Source organism: Hypanus sabinus, assembly GCF_030144855.1.
Source record: "Hypanus sabinus isolate sHypSab1 chromosome X2 unlocalized genomic scaffold, sHypSab1.hap1 SUPER_X2_unloc_6, whole genome shotgun sequence".
NCBI lineage: Eukaryota > Metazoa > Chordata > Chondrichthyes > Myliobatiformes > Dasyatidae > Hypanus > Hypanus sabinus.
In genome coordinates, this window is record NW_026779006.1 from 847524 (window position 1) to 853911 (window position 6388).

The window sequence follows — 6388 nt, forward strand, 5'->3', positions numbered from 1 at the left end:
TGATACTGATCGCATTGGGCCTGTCTCAGAATTAGAGAAGTAAAAGGGACAGCCTCAATCTCACAGGATAGTGACAGGATTGGGACAGGAACAGCAGGACTTGTTCAAGTATATAAAAATACAGGTGAGAGCAGATACAGGACAGATAGAAAATTATGCTGGAGAAATTGTAATGGGAGATAAGGAGATGGCTGAGGAACTGAACGAGTATTTGCATCAGTCCTCACTGAGGAAGATATCAGCAGTATACTCAAGGGTGAGTATTCCCAGACACTCAAAGGTGTCAGGGAAGAGAAGTGTGCGCAGTCACAATTACGACAGAGAAAGTACTCAGGAACCTGATAGTCTAAGGGTAGATCAATCTCCAGGACCAGATGGTATGCACTCTTATGTTTTGAAGGAAGTATCTGTGGAGATCGCGGAGGCATTAGCTATGGTCTTTCAAAAGTCAATAGATTCTGGCCTATTTCCGGAGGACTCCGCTATTTAAGAAGGGGGCAAGGAAGCAAAAAGAAAATCATAGACCTGTTAGCTTGACATCGGTGGTTGGGAAGTTTTTGGAGTCAATTGTCAAGGATGAGGTTACCGAGTATCAGGAGGCATATGACAAGATAGGCAGAACTCAGCATGGTTTCCTTGAAGGAAAATCCTGCCTGACAAACCTAGTGCAATTTTTTGAGGAAATTACAAGTAGGCTAGACAAGGGAGATGCAGTGGATGTTGTGTATTTGGATTTTCAGAAGGACTTTGAGAAGGTGCCGCACAGGAGGCTGCGAAATAAGACAAGAGCCCATGGAATTACGGGAATGAATCTGGGAAATCTCTTCATTCCCTTCATCCCACAGGCTGACTCCAGGAGGGAGACCAGACCTGTGCACAGTGTTCCGTGTACGCTCTCACCAGGACCCCATATACCTTCAGAGGAGATCTTTATTCTTCTATTCAAACCTTCCTTCCCATTCAATTCTCTTCATTTAATATTGACCTCAAACAGTGAACAGACACAACACAGCCTCAGCCATGAATTTAAAGAGCAGGTGTTGCAACAGTTTGAGCTTCATACGGGGGCCACGGAGCAAGCAGGGTGTCACAAAGGGAGGAATGTGGGAGTGTTGTATGTCTGAGCCCAGCTGCGTGTGTTTGTGTATCAGAATCAGGTCTAATATCACCGGCATATGTGGTGAAATTTGTTGTTTTGTGACAGCAGTACATTGCAATACATAGTAATAAAAATTATAAATCACAATAAGTATTTATAAAAGTAAATTCAAAACGTAGTGCAAAACCGGAGAGAAAATACTGAGGAAATGTTCTTGAATTCATTGTCCATTGTTACGTATTCAGGCAACAATAAATATATGAGTTCGGCAAGGGTTTCTTATAATAAAACAACACGTTTATTAAACACAGAAAACAAACCCCCCAAAAGTAAACAAACACTACCGTAACCGGAAACAGCTGCTGAGCGGCTGTTCAAACAGTTAGTAAAGTGATATTCCAAAACAGTTCTTTAAAGTGATATTCCAAAACAGTTCTTAAAGTGATATTCCAAAACAGTTCTTTAAAGTGATATTCCAAAACAGTTCTTAAAGTGATATTGCCAAAAGTTCGATATGCTCACAGTCCATTTAAAAGGAGAGACTTTACAGGACGATTTAAGTTCTCTTTCACGTCGCTTGCTTCGATTCCCGACGTCGAAATTCCCACGAAGAATTTACGAAACAGAACGGCTTAAAGGCACTGACCTTTCCTTCTCCACTACCTTCAATCCTTTCTAGGTAAACCTAGGGATTAACACGAAGATAGTCAACGAAATCCTTCCAAATAAGGATCAAACAAAGGTCGCCCCCGTTTCACCGTAGAAAGCGATTCTCCTCGATCTTTAACTTCCAACCTTGAATCTTCACTCTCCTTTAATTCTCAAACTAACAGAATCATAAAGAACCTGTTGGCATTAACCTTTTAAACTTTAGGCATTAAATAAAAACTTCATCCTTCAACTAAACTGCGTCATCACTTCAAACACGCAGTGGCATGAAGTCAACTTGGCAAATCCAGCCACGAACTGCCCCTCCTCACAGGGTGGGGTCTACCTTTTATAACCTGTAAAAAACCCATCACATGATCTCTACTGGCGGGAAAATGATGTCATTCCACCATCACAAGACCATCACCTCAAGTCCAGTACAGCTTCAACCCCAGTCACATGACAAGGGCACCACTGTCATGTGTCACGAGTATGTAACACCTCCCTCCAAAAAAAACATTTTTGGTCTGACAAGAACAAAAATTTTTAACAATTGCTTACAAGAAAAACAAAGGTATAAATTTTATAACATACACAATACACAACACCATCATATAACAGCTTATAAGTCACAATACAGTAGGAGTGTTACAATTGAAAAAAAAAGCACTCCAAAAAAAAAAATTACAGTGTACATTCAACATCGAGATAGACAATCAGCAACCACATTATCTTTACCTTTAATATGAGTTATCACAATATTGTACTCTTGTAACATCAAACTCCAATTTAATAACCTGTTTTTGTTTTTCATCTTACACAGAAAAACTAACGGATTATGATCAGTGTAAACAATAAGTGGTTTCTGAGTTGTACTAACATATACCTCAAAATATTCCAAAGCTAAAACAAGAGATAACAATTCTTTCTCTATTGTCTCTGCTCTAACTGTAAATGTACTAATTTTTCATCAATATTTTCCAGAATGGTTGAATTTGGTAACCTAACAGAAACAATGTTGGATTTAGAATGAAAGTCAGATGAATCATCTATCACGTTCCTAGTTAAATCAAACTCATTCTCACTAACCACAACAGTCACAGTATCAGATTGTTTCTCAAAATATGGTTTCAACATATTTATATGGCAAAGTTGTGTTGACCTTCTACGATCTGGAGTTTTTACCACGTAATCCACATCATTAATTTTAGACACAATTTCATAAGGACCATGAAATCTAGCTTGTAAAGGATTTGTCTGCACTGGGAAAAGAACCAACACCTTATCTCCAGGCTTAAACATCCTCATCCTAGACAAAGATAAATCTTTATAGTCAGACTTACTCTCAGAATCTTGTTCAAACAACGAAGATAAGAAAGTCTCTGACAAATCCTCAAAACTCGAATCCTGAGTTGAACAGTCCTGAATAACAACCTCATTCTGCGCATCAATCTTTTTAGCCATAGCTCTAGTCACAACACAGGAAGGATCTGTGTTAGAATTCATCTCTGGTTCCTCTGACTCCATTGTCAAATGCACTTCAGGAAAAACTTGTCCACCTGCCAAGTCATTACCTAACAATAAAGAAATACCATTCACAGGTAAGCTATGCTGTAATCCTACTTTAACAAATCCTGTAACTAACCCTGACTTTAAATTTACTTTATGTAAATATACAGGCATAAAATCACTTCCAACACCTCTTATGTAATTTACCTCACCAGTATCAGACTCTTCATTAAACTTCAACACACTGTCTAACATCAATGATTGAGAAGCACCAGTATCCCTAAGGATTTTTATTGGCACCAGAGTAGATCCTTCCTTCAAGGATACAAACCCTTCAGTTACAAAATGATCATATCCCTTTCTAACTTGGTCAGACTCTAACAAAGCCTCATTTATGTTTATCAAACCCTGTAACTTTACAGGTGCTTCAGTATGTTGCACACAAGCATCTGGAACTGCTTCCTTCTCTTTCTTTTTCAATTTGAAACAGTTAGCTATTACATGGCCAGGCTTCTTACAATAGTTACAAGTAAGACCAAACTGTCTTTCCTTCACAGGCTTTCCTTTCTCATTAACTTTCTCATTAACCTCCGATTTAATTTCAGATTTACCTGGAGTCTCCATGTTATTTTTCCTCTTAAAAATTCTGCCCTGAGGAAATTTGTTCTTATGGATCAAAACATACTCATCAGCTAATCTAGCACAGTCTTGCAATTTATCAGTATCCTTCTCATTTAAGTAGGTCCTTACTTCAACAGGAATGCTTCTTTTAAATTCCTCCATTAAAATCAGCTCTCTCAATGTATCATAGTCCCCATTTACATTTTTAGAAGAAACCCATCTCTCAAAACACATAGCTTTATCATAGGCAAATTCCACATAAGTTTTTTCCACAGACTTTTTCAAACTTCTGAATCATTCCCTATAAGCTTCTGGGACTAACTCATATGCGTTTAAAATATGACTCTTTACAATATCATAATCAAGAGCTTGTGCAGCTGTTAAAGCTGTGTAAACTTGTTGTGCTTTGCCTTTAATTACACTCTGTAACAACACTGACCATTTATCTTTCGGCCACTCTGACATCAGAGCAATAGTTTCAAAATGTTGAAAATACCTTTCCACTTCTGTTTCACTAAATGGAGGGACCAATTTAATTTCTTGACTAGCAACAAACGTTTTTTTAGAACCAGAAGACTGATTTCCAGTCCTTAATTCCTCCATTGCATATGCAAATTCTCTCTTCTTTTGTTCTGCCTCCAATTTACACCTCTCCAAATCAGCTTTACTTTGTTCCAATTTCATTTGTTCGATTTGCAACTGCATCTCCAGATTACTTATTGGAAACGACTCTAAAATCGATTCATCAAAAACACCCGAATCCACATAGTGTGACGCGATTTTCCTCTGTATTACAGCCTTAGAAGTAGTCTGCAAAATACCTTTAAGTCGCAATCTACTAGCTATCTCAAACACCTCAGTTTTTTTCGCCTTCGCCAACACCTCTGCAGCTGGCGAAGCCAGAAACTCATCAATATTCATTGCTGCCGAATACCACCACAAGCCAAACAAAAGAACCGAGTAATCCCCGTTTCCAAAACACCGATTTAAAAGTCAGCAAGCATTTAAACTCAAAAAATTCAATCCCGGACGAGCCCCCATATTTAATGTTACGTATTCAGGCAACAATAAATATATGAGTTCGGCAAGGGTTTCTTATAATAAAACAACACGTTTATTAAACACAGAAAACAAACCCCCCAAAAGTAAACAAACACTACCGTAACCGGAAACAGCTGCTGGGCGGCTGTTCAAACAGTTAGTAAAGTGATATTCCAAAACAGTTCTTTAAAGTGATATTCCAAAACAGTTCTTAAAGTGATATTCCAAAACAGTTCTTAAAGTGATATTCCAAAACAGTTCTTAAAGTGATATTCCAAAACAGTTCTTAAAGTGATATTGCCAAAAGTTCGATATGCTCACAGTCCATTTAAAAGGAGAGACTTTACAGGACGATTTAAGTTCTCTTTCACGTCGCTTGCTTCGATTCCCGACGTCGAAATTCCCACGAAGAATTTACGAAACAGAACGGCTTAAAGGCACTGACCTTTCCTTCTCCACTACCTTCAATCCTTTCTAGGTAAACCTAGGGATTAACACGAAGATAGTCAACGAAATCCTTCCAAATAAGGATCAAACAAAGGTCGCCCCCGTTTCACCGTAGAAAGCGATTCTCCTCGATCTTTAACTTCCAACCTTGAATCTTCACTCTCCTTTAATTCTCAAACTAACAGAATCATAAAGAACCTGTTGGCATTAACCTTTTAAACTTTAGGCATTAAATAAAAACTTCATCCTTCAACTAAACTGCGTCATCACTTCAAACACGCAGTGGCATGAAGTCAACTTGGCAAATCCAGCCACGAACTGCCCCTCCTCACAGGGTGGGGTCTACCTTTTATAACCTGTAAAAAACCCATCACATGATCTCTACTGGCGGGAAAATGATGTCATTCCACCATCACAAGACCATCACCTCAAGTCCAGTACAGCTTCAACCCCAGTCACATGACAAGGGCACCACTGTCATGTGTCACGAGTATGTAACACCATTCAGAAATCTGATGGTGGGGAAGAACCTGTACCTGAACCGGTGAGTGTGTGTTCAGGGTCCTGTACATCCTCCTTGATGGTAGAAATGAGAAGAGGTCATGTCCTGGGTGATGGGGGTCCTTTATGATGGATGACACCTTTTTGTGGCATCATCTTTTGAATGTGTCCTGAATGCTGTGGAGTCCAGTGCCCATGAAGGAGCTGGCTGAGTTTACAACTTTCTGCAGCATTTTCCGATCCTGTGCAGTGGCCTCTCCACACCAGGCAGTGATGCAACCAGTTAGAATGCTCTCCACAGTACATCTGTAGAAATTTGCAAGTATCTTTAGTGACAGACCGATTCCCCTCAATCTCCGAATGAAATATAGCCGATGTTGTGCCTTCATTGTAACCGCATCTATACGTTGGGCCCAGGATAGTTCCTCAGAGATGTTGACAGGCAGAAAATGGAAACTGCTCACCCTTTTCACTTCTGATCCCACGATGAGGACTGATGTGTGTTCCCTAGACTTCCCCTTC